Below are 14,047 nucleotides of genomic sequence, written 5' to 3'. Positions count from 1 at the left end.
TTTTAATAATAAATATTTAACAATAATTCATTTTACAAATATTTAGTATAAATTTATAAAAAAATTAAACTTCTTCAATTTGAAATATATAATTATAAAACAATGCAAGGTTTTTGTAAGAAGTATCTAATTATATCATTAACAAAATATACATATCATACAATTCTCTGAGATTTGAATTTGTGACCTTTTAAAAGACACTCAATAAAATCCAAGTAGCTAATCTCCACACATAATGACATATTTTTTATAGTTTGAAAATTTTAAAAAATCTGTTATGTTTTTGCAGATTTTAGTAACTGTACGAAATACTGTTTCATATCCGAGGAACGAGTACTCTTCCGGGCTTCTATTATATTGCAGGACAAACCACTGTTGGAATATGTAATCCATCCACCACCATCAACGACTCCATGTAAAGGATGGCCGAAAACCAAAGGAATTTGTAGGTCATGAAAGGTTGGTTGTCGTTTGAAATGTAAATCGTAGGATGTTTTTGAAGCCAAAAGAAATTGTTGCCATTGAACAATGTCATTTAAGATTATCCTTCATGAAGGAAAGAAAGGCGTGTAATAGAAGAGAAGCTGCCTGAATAAGAGATCGCAGTTGTAATCTTTGAAGTCTCGGGCTATGCAAAAGAAGCATCCTCCAGTCAGCCAAAGGAGATCCCAATTTTTGGCAAAGGCAGATTTATTTGTTGAAGCTACAGAAACAACATGAAGAAAAGATCGCTGCCGCCACCAGTCAAGAACGTTGTTTATTGTGTAACAAAAGAGTTTTGATTTAGGTTAGAATACTGGTACCTCTGTGCGCTTGAATTACAGTGAACTCAAATGGGGAAGAACGATTTTCTGACGCCGAAAGCCATAGCCAATCGAATTAAGGCAAAAGGTCTACAAAAACTGCGATGGTATTGCCAGATGTGCCAGAAGCAATGCCGAGATGAGAATGGCTTCAAATGTCACTGTATGTCGGAGGGCCATCAACGCCAAATGCATGTCTTCGGCCAAAATCCCGTCAGATTCGTTGACGGCTATTCTCAAGAATTCGAGGCTTCTTTCGTCGAGCACGTAAACAGAAGCCATCGATTCAGCCGCGTGGCTGCTACTGTTGTTTGCAATGAATACATTGCTGACCGCCACCATGTTCACATGAATTCCACGCAATGGGCCACTTTGACGGATTTTGTTAAGTATCTTGGTCGTACTGGCAAGTGCAAGGTTGATGAAACCCCAAAAGGCTGGTTTATTACCTACATTGACAGGGAGTCGGAGACGTTGTTGAAGGAGAAGCTGAAGAATAAGAGGGTCCGGGCGGATTTGGCGGAGGAAGAGCGCCATGAGAGGGAATTCACGAGCAAATCGAGCGGGCGGAGAAAAAGATTGCTAATTTAACAGGAGATCATACTGCAGCGCCGGATTTAACAAGGTCAGAAATGGTACCAAATGGTAAAGTTGCGTTTTCTTTGTCTAAGCCAGCACTGGCTGCTGCTGAAGTTGCTGAAAAGAGAAAATTTGAGTCTGTCTTTGAAAAAGATGGGGAGAACCGTGAAAATCCTAATTTTGGAGCTGGTGAGCCTGAAAATTCTAAACTTCGTGGTCGAAATCCCGAAAACCTTAATTTTGGAGAGCGAAATCCTAGAAACTCCCAGTTTGGTGATCCAAATTCTAGGGACAAGAAAGAAATTAATGGGGGCAAGGCCAGCGAGGGGCCTGCTGCTCTGGCAGAGCTTATGAAGGAGCAGGAGCGCGCAAAGGATAAAATGAACAGGAAAGATTATTGGCTCACTGAAGGAATTGTAGTGAAGGTCACGAGCAAGGGTTTGGCTGAGAAAGGATACTATAAACAGAAGGGAGTTGTGATTAAAGTAATTGAGAAATACGTTGGGGAGATTAAGATGATTGAGACTGGCCATGTTCTGAGGGTTGATCAGGAGGAACTTGAGACGGTCATACCACAGATTGGAGGCATTGTTAGAATTGTTAATGGTGCATACCGGGGATGCAATGCTAGGTTGCTTGGTATTGATACTGACAAGTTTTGTGCGAAGGTTCAGATTGAGAAAAGTATCTATAACGGGAGAATGCTGACGGCAATTGATTATGAGGATATATGTAAAATTGCATGAATTCAGAGGTCAGTATTCTGGAATCGCTCCAAATCAAGTTTTCTTTTGTTTATCAAATGGATTTTTGATTCCTATACTAGATTTTAATTTTTTGAAGCTCAGTTGTGAAATAGTAAATCACATTTATAGGACAATTTTGTCTCGAGGATGCTTGTTTTCTGGACTAACTGCTATTGAAAGAGTCTTGCTTCTTGTTGCTTAGTGTTGCTATATCAATTGAATCAGTTTACTTTTATAAAATTATAAATTATAAGTGTCTTTCTGGCTTATGTTTAGTGTTGCTATATCAGTTGAGTCATTTTATAGAATGGATTTATTTTTATCTTTTTGTTGCAGCCTTTGTACCATGTAGATTTGGTACCCATTCAATTACTTGTGTGGGCATTTAGCTGGTTGGGATTGCGGCATAATTACTTTAGGAAGTTAGCCCCTGATTTGCAACTCTTTTTCTGATGGACTGTTTTTTGATTTTCCATCTTTCTGATCCCAAGCTCACAAATAAACAACAATTCCTTTTCCTGAAACAGTCTCCAGAGTACTTGGTTGTTTTTACAATAGCTTTAATGAGCTCTTTTTGGTTTGTTTATGCGTACAATTTGATATAGAAACCATAGCTTAATTGACATCCGTTTTGGCTTACAGAAGGCTCCTTGAAAGTACTCTAGAGTTCCCTAGTGCAGACAAAAGGAACCTTGATAAGCCTGTACAATAGAAGTAGTGCATATACAATTTGAACGTTAACAATTTGATCTTGACTATTAAAGTTGGAAAGTAGGTAAAGCTCATCCAACACTTAGTATGGCCATTTAAGGCCCAAATTTCTGTTAAGTTTCTATAGTTCGGATGGTTTGGTTGTGGAAGTTGCTTTAGTGCAGCTCGTGTTGAATGTCCAGCAAGAGAATGTTTTCTATTTTGTAAATAGAATATTTTCTAGAGTTGTGAGGTTAACACCAAAGAGCAATTTTATGTGTGAGTTAGTCTGAGTTATGTGAAACAAGTTTCTTTTCTTTTGCGTTATGTAAGGAAAGTTCCAGTTTGCATTATGTAAGGAAAGTTCCTTTCCCAAGTCATGTATGCAAGTTTCTCTTAGGTTGTGTTGCATGAGGAAAGTTTCACTTCTCTTGCATAATTGATTTTTTCATCAAGAAGGCTATATATGTAAATTGCTGTAGCAAGTAGGATTGCATTCGAAAGGAAAGTATGCTCTAGAAGCTGAATAGAAGATTCAACATTTGTAGGTTTTTCCCCATATTGGTGTTTCCTGGGTATATCTGTGTTATTTGTGTTCATGTGTTTGGTTTCATTTGAATTTGTTTCCGCTATTCATTTTGTTAATTAACCTAGTGTATTAGTTGTTATAAATCAGAATGACTTAAACTGTCTTTCTGTGAATTTATTGAGCAATTAATCTGTTGCTGGATTTTAGAAATTGACAATTTCTATATTGAATACTCAACAAATCTTATGCTATATACAATATCCTGTCTTGTAGCTCGCAACATTCCAAGGATCTTGTTTGTATTTTGGTTCAGACGTTAGACAACATCCGGGCATAGTTACTGGACTTCCTGCTCTATGATTTGCCATCCTAGATTGTAAATTGAGAATTCTATATCCTGCCAAGATACAAACTCCTATCTTAATCATTACAAGTTGACAACATCTCCTATGATACACATTTTGACTCAAATCAAATGATATACCTATGATTCCATTTTGCTATGCACAAACATATAAACTTGGACAATAGGATAGAAATCACTATTAGCATGCTGAAATTGATTACAAACTGGGTGCATTTCGAAAGTGAATTCCTAGAGAGTAGAACACTAGATCCTAGATACGAAGGATCTCAGGTGCATGATATTCATCATTAAATAGAATATGGTCTGCTTATAAAAGAATTGGTTGCATTCTGTAATGGATTTGTGGAATCATGCAAAATATTCAAGTCCCCATTATGGACACTCTTTTCAAATTAATAACCCTTTTAAGCATTTTCTAGAAGTTTTCATCTGACCAAGGAAAATTGACACCTTTATTTGAACTATAGTCTATCACTCACCCATCACACTGATATTTTAGAGAATGTCCAATATTATTCTAATATAACCTATGCCATAGTCAACATTGTTAAATTTTTGTTGCTTAGATGGTGTTTCAGTGCTGCAAGTTTAACCGTAATTTTGGTTGCTTACTTAAGAGAATAAAACTGTTATTTTTCTGAGTGTTTTAGGGTTCCAGCTGCTGGGTGGCTGTATCTGTACTGTTTGTAGATTTTCTTTAGGCACTTTTGTCCTATCTCTAGGGCTACTGTGCCTTCTAAAAGTTTTTTTGAAAAAACATTTTGAATGGGATGACTGGATATTTTTAGGTCAGATTTTGGTGATAAAAAGAATCTAAAAATGGGGGTTCTTCCCACAGTGTCACCAAGGTTCAAACCCCCCAGGGCCATTTAATTGCTGGCTCGTGCCTTCACAGATCCAATGTGCTCGTGGGTTTGAGCCTCAACATTGTTAAATGGGGATGAGGTCCCCTGTTTGTGACCTCACTGGTTCATAGCTTTGGGTCAAAAGCATTTCACGTGGTACTAGAGGGTGTGTCATGCTAGCATGCGTGGGCACACAAAAAAGTTTACCCAACACTTCAAAAAAAAAGAATCTAAAAATATGCAGATTTTGTGCTCCTAGTTCATGAATTATTTATTAATCCTTGGTATCACTGTTTTTTGTAATAAAAACTGTAGAGAAGTGCTATTGAGATTTTTTAGAATAATAGATATCTTTTTCCCCAGATTGTAGATTTCTGATTTAAGCTTATTACTTATGTTTTTCGTACTTTCAGTTTTCTGTACATTTAGGATAGGGCATTTCAGCTGTGGGTTTGATTGAAGGACAAGATATACCAATAACCCTAGAGTGTAGGATCAGCATATGTGCTGAATTTTAACATGGTATCAAAGCATTTTTGTTGAGATCCTCCAGATTCATGAAAGGAATTTGCTGCTGCTTTTGATAGGGAGTTTGAGGAAGACTTTGGCACCTTAAGTGATCGAAGCATTTATGACATGTGATAGGTAGTTGCACGAAGATTGTAAGCTCTTTACTTCAGTGATTGAAGTATTTGAGACTTGTGAAAGGTTGTAAAGTTGGAGGATGTGATGCCTTAGTTGCACTAATGATACGAGTGTAGATCTGCAACCAGTCAGGTTGTTGGTCTGATATTTTTTAGCTGATTTGTTTAGTTTCAGCACGTTCCAATAATTGTATCTCAGTCTTAGAGTATGCAACTGCCTAGAGGGAACTTCAAAACTTCTTCGAAGTGTAGGTTGTAGATGTTATTTGTAATGCCCCGCCAGGAACCCCGAAGGAAAACCCACATCAAGGGTGAAACAAATTTTTTTTTTTTTTATAGTATAAACATAATAGGTGCATTAAACACAACATGCACGATAACACAAGCGGACGACTTACACCAAAATTCCTTAAAGGTTACCAACGAAGAATTAAAAACCAAAAGATAAATTCCACAATTAAGGTTAATCCAATAATCCATCATTAACTCAATGATCACAAGAAACCATAAGCAATACAGATTACACCATAGAAAGATTGAAAGGATACAATATAATTTCTCTTCAATAGGCATACACACAATCATAAAGAAAGCTGATAAATAACATCCCAATCTTAAAATTACATTGCTCTTCCAATATATGGCTTCTCAATATACATATAAAGATACAACTTAACCAAATACAAGGTTACATAAGATCATGATACAATGACCATAGAGGTCTCCAAATAACAATAATCTCCAACATGAGATAGAGCATGAGCCACGAACCACAGAAACACCTACGAAGCCAATCCTCGCATGAAGGTACGGACAAGAACATCCGATGGGAAGTGGCACTACCACCCTACCATGTAATTCCCAAAATGGAATCACCCCACTTTGCTAGGAGATAGCTGAGGACCCTCAAGCAAGCAAAAGCATGACATGGTCGACAAAACAATACGACTCCACGACAACACCAAAATGACTCCACAATAACCAGGTGACTCAACATCACAAATACACAAGTGAACCTAAAGAGAGAGTGTCATTGCATAGCTTATGATGGTTACCATGTCCGGCCTCCATAGGTCCCGGCCCCCATCCTGGGTTATCCTAGTAACCTTTCCCAAACCTCCGGCTTCAACTAAGTCTCATGCAGACCCTGCCAGCCTTTCGTGAAGACAAGGTGGTCGGTTTGCCATTCCAGGCCTTCTCACTACATTATGAGCCTTGTACAAGCACTCACCTATGTGCGAGGTACAATATCTTATTTAATGCTATGAACTACCCATCTAATCAATTAATTAGATTATCACTTTATTATCTGACTTTCGATGGGTTATCCTGCCAACCACTTTGGGCGCGGCCCCCACTCGAAATCCACTCTCTCAAAGGACACTAAACAAACATGGTCACTCCACGAGGACCCTATGGCGAAGCAGACAGCCATAACACCACTATCCAAAAACAAGTGGTCAAAACAAGGACATACTGACTCTTGGTTAACCATAAGGCAAGACACTACATGGTTAAGACAACAAAGCCATCATATATCACTTGGTCAAAGGTACCAAAATACGCCACCACAGGACGACTAAACCACAGACCAGAAATAGCACAATATAACTCTTGCAAGGAAAGCTAATCTCACTAAGTCCGCACTCAGGCAATCTTTAAGAAAATCAGCATCATAAGCACTTGCAACTTCATGATTGAAAATTAAATAAAACACTCCTTTACGACATTCACATCTATTCAATTTCCAAATCAATATTCCCTCAAGGATAAAATTTACATTAAATATTCAAGCGAATAAAACATGAACTCCTAATAGGCATTTTAATCCATTTCTAGAATATATCCAAATTAACCAATTTGAATTACTAATTCATGCCTTGATTTCCATAGATAAATTTATTAAACCACATAATAAAAATCACTAGGAAATTACTATTTATATTTAACATTAAAAACCACTCTAAAAATATTTTATTTTAAATAAAATTCACGGCACTTAACAATGTATACCGCGAAGGGTACAGGGTCACGCGGGAGCCAAGGACAACCCGCAGTAGTGCTGCTGCCGAGGCAGCAGACATTACCTGCCGACCAGTAGTGCTGCTGCCGACCGGTAGCAGCCACTATTGATTGGTAGCACTGCTACCAACCGGTAGTGCTGCTACCGCCGGTAGCAGCCGCTATTGACCAGTCCTACCGACCGGTAGTACTGCTACCTGTGGGTAGTAGACACTACCGACCCGCGTGGTGGGACTAGCCCGCCACGGGGTAAGGTAAGGTCTACAAACAAAACAATCTCATGCTTCAAAAGATTTTAAAATCAACATGCCACAAAACCGTTTAACATGAAAACGATTCATTCCTTGATCATTTCACGGGCACACACACATTGCCAAGATCCAAATTTCAAAGGATATTTACTAGTAAGGTAAATGGTGAAATAAAATCACACAAGAACCCAATAGATAACGATTTAGGCAACGATAGAAGAGGTAATTTCCAGAAGTTGATTTCAAGAACAAAACATACAGCAAATAGAGATATGGAACCATTTCTTTCCTATAAGCAATCATATGATATAAGCTTCACAAAATCAACAATAACATGCATTTCTTCTTCCATTCCAATCATTCCACAAGAATTTACAAGGAGATTTGCATTTTTTCAACACACATGAAGCAACTGAAAAATTCAAAATTAAATTTAAAACAAGAAGAGATTATCCAACCTTGAAGCAAACTAGCAAGCAAAATGATGGAGAATCCCAATCCTTGCAAACCAAATCGAATTCCAGCTCCTCCTTCAGAATGGTTTTCCAAATTTTCTCTCAAAAAATTCTGCCTCCTCTTCCCGTGAATTTTCAGGAATAAATGGGGAAAATAATTTCAACCTAAACTTTCTAGGTTGAAAGTTTTCTCCACCAATCAAATTAATTTATTTTGCAAAGTAAAAACAATCAGATTTACCTTTATCCAAAAACAATTCTTTTCCAATAAATAAAATACAAAAGTCAAATGGAAAGGTAAAAAGAAAAGCTTTTTATTTTATTTTCTATTTTCCATAATACTTTCCTTCAACATAATCATTTAACACTTAAATGGCTGGGCAATAATTTGTTTCCTTCCACAAAATATATTAATGCAACTTTACACAATGAAATAAGCCATTTAACCATTTAATCTAGCAAATCATTAATTTAATTAAATCAATAATCTTAGAGCATAATAATTAACTAATTACGCCAACATAAGATAACATCATCCATTCAATTAAATAACCATTCAGATGAACGAAAGCACGCAAAATGAAGAATGATCAAATGACGACTCACAAATGACCAACCAAAGCACTATGACTTGCATACCGGCCAGACGGGAAAGACAATCGACTGACAACACTCACACGAGTGTAACTGTGGGTCAAGTTAGGGTCCAAGAACTATCTCCTCCACTCCCATTGAACATATAAGGCACACTCAGACCTGTGAAACCAGGTGGAGTCGATACCCCGTACCTACCCAGTACTTATACCTGCAATGTCCTGCACCAAAGAACCACACGTGCATATAGACAAACATATATATATATATATAGAGAGACACGGCAAGCACACCGATGAAGGAGAATATAACATTCCCTGTCTCACCGGAGTGAGTGAAGGAAAATTATCTCCTCGCATCCCATACACATGCAAACACGCAACACATAAATAACGCATCGCACATATAAGGTAAGAGTGTCAGTCCATGATAATGATCCATAAAATAACATTAATCATAAGCACTGAGATACTGCATAAAATCATACACCGCAAATCCAGATAAAGCATGAAATAACATCGCATAAAATCTTAATCAATATACAAAAATGTTCCACTGAAGTCAATCAAAAACATACAAAAAGAGTTTGATCAAGGTGGGGTACTACATTATTGGAAGAAGTAGGTCTTTGGGTCTTTGTGGAAACTGTGTTGACACCTCAAGCTGATCTTGCTTGGTTGGCTGATCATAACAAGAAAATGGTTGAGGCGAAGTATATCATCTTGGTTATATGAAGGATCATTTGATTCCTCATGTTGTTGAAAATAAATCAACAAAGGAGATCTTTGATACTTCGACTGCTCTATATTAGAGTGTGAATGTCTTTTAGAAGATGTTGCTAAAAAACAAACGCAACATCATATTGATGAGTGACATAGGCCCAAGAGCCACCTATCTAATGAAGATCACTAAACATCACGATTATCTTGTGGTGATTGAGGTTAAGATGGAGGCTGAAGTGTTGTTACCCACAGCCTTAAATGGCTCTTTCCCCTCTTGGGATTTGTTTGTTTGGGCTGAGAAGCTTTGGGATGCTTTTATTTAGAAAGAAACCAGCCTTGAAGTTGCTTTTGGTAAGACGAAGAAACATGGCAAGGGAGGACTTGGGAAGGGTCAGCAAAGAAAGATGGATACAAATTATTCTCAAGAAGGGAAAAAATATTTGAGCCACATCAAGTGTTTCAAACTTTCAGGTGCCAAAAGTTTGGGTACTATGATTGTGTTTTTTAGCACAATCTAACACAAAATAAAATACCAAAGGTATTCTATCCTCTCTTGAACAAAATCCTCTTGGATGCTAAATTAAATGATCAAGCAAGGTGATTCCAAGGTTTCTTTAGTTAAGTCTTGACGTGTGGATATCTCAATTGGTTGATGTGATTGCTGGTAATCCAAGGGACCTTACGTATATGCTTCTTTAGAGATTATCAACATGGTTTCAAAGAATATTTTCGAATGATATGCAATGTAGTTCTCTTACTTGCTACTACTTCTAGATATTTGATAAAGAAGATGCAAAAGTTGAGGGTTGAGGGATACTAAACTATGCCTAAGAATGCAAGGATGAAGGACAATTCCAATGAAACTCTACTAGTCTTTGCTTTGACATACAAGAACAACTCCACAAAGGCTAATGCAATCTTCTAAGGAAATTAAATGATTTTCAAATTATTACCCCAAACATAGACACCATCATTTGAATGCATATCAATGATTGAATAATAATTGAACTTAAGCTCATTCAAGAATTCCAATTGACCACACAAGGCAAATTTACAATCAGCAAATCGCTAGTGGTATGGATGAAGAGTTTCACCATGAATCATGCACAACGCTCTATCATTCAACTTAGATACCTAAACAAATTTTAAATCTTGAATTGAGTAGATGAATAATGATGCAAATGCTTCGAGGATTGAATAGAAACACCACACTTCAATGCCTTTATTAATCCAGCAACAAAATAGCAACAATTCTTCAAGTCTCTAATCTCTTACAAATGAAATTGAGTGGGGCTTATATAGTGCTCCCAATTATGACAAATGGCCAAGATTGAATGAAGATCAAGGGCCAAGATTTCGCCACCTAAACCCTAATTAGGGTTTACTACAATCAAAACATATCTAGATAAACATTACCAAAAAATTAGCCAATGGGAATGTGACATCCATTTGGCACAAATTACGAGGAGGAACTCTCCAATAAGAAAATTCATTGCCACATAGGATTATAGCAAAGTGTCATCTAGAATCTTGTTGCCTTATTCTTTTTCCATTTTGGCAAATTCAATGAACCTGGTTGTTATGCATTCAATTGCAGTTACTAGAGCTGCCAACAGGTTCTTCAGTTGATCTTCCAAATAACTAACTTCCTCAATAGCCAAGACAAAAGTAGTCACCCATCCTGGCCTAAAATCTCTTGTCTTGCTAACAAGTACCATGAGTGCATGTATGTCATCTAGTTGCTTCTCCGTTATCAATCATCAGTTCCATGGAATATGACTTTCTCTCTTTCTTCCAACTCATTGATATCTATGTGCATCCTGACGTCTATCTCCTTTTTCGAGAATGATTTGCGCTACTTCCACAATCTTGTCATGAATCAGATGGATTGCCTCATCAACTTGATTGCACCCATTGTTGATATCTCCATAAGTAACCTTCCTCATGCGAAGCAAGTTGCACTAATGCAGAAAGTCGGTGACTGTCCATCTTTCAATATTCCTTCCTTCACCAAAATCTGCTTAGATGTCTTTCTTACTTCTTGCAAAATGGGGAATAGTGAAGTCCCTAGTGTAGACAAAATTGTCAAATGCTACCATGAGAGCTTGAGTTCTTCCGAGGATTCTCATAGCTCTATCAAGTATCTTCATTATATCTCTTACGAATTTGTTAGCCTTCTTGAGGGATTTGTTTATCCAAGTATCCATTAGATGTGCTGAATTTCTTACTTTCTTTGCATGATCCACTGATTCTGGAGGAAGCAGTGGTGGTGGCGTAGCCGATGGATCATGTTGCCTCAGTGGCCCCTTGAATTGATGGAAGTAATTTCTCTGTGCACTTACTTCTCTCTCCAATTTTCTATTCTTTTCTACTTCCATCCTAAGCATATCATGGACTATTTTCACTGAATCATTCATATCACCTAATGCTTGCTTAGTGGTAGGTGGGCCCAAATCAATAGTTCCCAAATTATATTCGTTTGCCGTTATCTCGCCTTCAAATTTATCTACCCTTGGATTGGCGATTTGTATGACTCGAGAACTTGTATTATCCCTTATCACTTTGGACATCTTTGCTGCTTTCTTCTTTTTAGTGATTTCTTGAGTTTGACTTAGATGAAGTGATTTCTTGAGTTTGACTTAGATGACTATCCAAATCATCAAATGGTTCTTCATCCATTGTTATTACTTCTTTTGGGAGCCTTTCTTTGAGCCATGCCAGGATAGAAAATCTTCCTTCTTCTACTTGTGTTTCTTCGGGCAATTGGTCATTTCTAGGGGGAGAGGTCGTCTCATCGCTATCTTCTTCTATATTTAAACAATAAAAGAAACGGGAATCGCCATGAATTGCCTAAACTTGGCGAGTCCAAGTTCGAGTCATGCTTGTCGAGTCTCTGGGACTCGGACTCGGACTCATTCGAGTCTGGCGAGCCAACTCGCCAAATTCGCCGAGTTGGCGAGTTTGGCTCAAACTCGCCAAACTCGGTGAGTCCTGAGCCCCAAACTCGGCTACTGCCTGGGTTAAGTAAAATGACAAAAAAAAAACATTTTAAAAAGCTTTTTTAAAATGAATGGTTTCGTCTTTGTTCACTACAACCTTTGCCTGAGAATGAGAAAAATTAGGGTTACAACATGTCAGCCAATAGAAAAATAACACCCGACACCTTTATTAAATAATAAGTTTTTTTGGCCTCGCGAGGCGCTACCCCTTGACCCCCCACCTTGGGGGCGCTGCCCCCAACCCCTCGTCAAAAAATATGGGGGGAAACTGTGTCGATAGAAGTAGGGAAAATTTAACCTCCGAGTCTGACACTGATTGGATCGACCAGGTAAATATAGAGGCTAAGACTGTAGCCATGGCAGAGGAGGAGCGGAGAGCACGAGCACAAACAGGAGATTCAGAGGCAGATAGTGACATGGATGTTCCTGATGTTGGTGAGCATGGCATGGTGTCACGGGGAGCGGCTATGGTTGTCGAATCATCCGGGACCTACCTTAGACGTCTTCGCAGGGGGCCGGGGCTTGAGGGTGTTGCCGTGCAGGCTCCTCTGAGCCATAGGCTTGTAGTTGTATTTACCTTTGGTATTTGTATGAAACATTTGATGACGATCATATGATGACATGGATTTTTTATTCCATGAGTTTTGTAATACTGTATACATTTGACAATATTTATATATCTATGTTTGTTATTTCCTTCAGCTACAATTTGTGTTTATGCTTATGTGATTGATGTATACTTGTGTATGTAATCAAATGAGCCAAGTTTGATGATGTTATTGTGTCTTTAAGGTGTATTCAATAAAGGGTGCTTGAAACAAGTTTTAAATCTTTAAAAATCTCTAAATTTCTTGAGTTTTTCACTTTCCTGACTCCAGCCAAGTCTGAAGCCGAGTTTGACTCCGAGTCTCGAGTTTGAGTCCGAGTCCAATTTGGCCTTGCCGAGTCCGAGCCGAGTCCGAGTCCCATTTCTTTGATATTTATACTCATTACCTTTATCTTCATTGTTTACTTGCATGTGGGGAACATGATTATCTTGGTCTTGTGGCTACTTCCCTTTGTTTTGCTTCTCACTTCTATCATTCTGGATTGTAGATTCCATTGATTCATTTACTCCACGATTCAAGTCTCCTTCTAGTCTTTGGTTCTCATAGCCTCCATCTTGATTCATCGTACTAGTGGAAAGATGGCCGAAGCTTGATTTATGCCTCTTACGTGATGATCCTCTTTCTTCATGATTCTCCTTTCTCTTGGAACCTTTGGAATGCGTTGAAAGGGTGGCACTTCCACTTGCACTTGTATCTTCTTCATTGTCATCTGATAAGTGTTCTCTTCCCACTAAGTCAAATGTTAATTGCACATTTTGTTCTTTCAATTTATGATGTTGGATATCTACCCATTTGCATGTGTAGGCCAAGACTAGCTTCATCAAATCTGTGATTTCTACATCAATCCAATTGACCTTTATTTCCTTGCCCTTCTCTTCTTCGTAGGTAGGTTGGAGATGTTTACCACTGTTTTGTGCTTGATCGACAACATTAAAGATTTTACATTTCCGAATGATGTCAATGGGTAACTTGGAGTACATCCTCCTTCTTACTTCAAAATCATCTTGAGCATTCATCCAGTAATCCTCCAATTGCCATTTGTGTTTATTCTTTTTCCCATCGGCCTTTCTTATGTTTCCATAAGGATCAAAATTATCTCTAGAAACATACTGTGTAAGTGAGTAAGATGACAATTCTTCTTCAGAGTTGTCAGCTGCTTGTAGAGAGGGGCAAACTTCTATGGATTGTCCAAG

At 37.9% G+C, this 14,047-nt stretch overlaps 1 pseudogene; it reads left to right on the top strand.

The window, feature by feature from the left end:
- The first annotated feature begins 310 nt into the window (after nucleotides 1-310).
- The window catches only part of LOC131080103 (KIN17-like protein), a 53,702-nt pseudogene continuing 39,965 nt past the window's right edge, over nucleotides 311-14,047 (top strand).

The sequence above is a fragment of the Cryptomeria japonica genome, chromosome 11 (genome assembly GCF_030272615.1).
Source record: "Cryptomeria japonica chromosome 11, Sugi_1.0, whole genome shotgun sequence".
NCBI lineage: Eukaryota > Viridiplantae > Streptophyta > Pinopsida > Cupressales > Cupressaceae > Cryptomeria > Cryptomeria japonica.
Note: the sequence above shows the minus strand (reverse complement) of the source record. Positions and strands in the feature narration are given on the sequence as shown.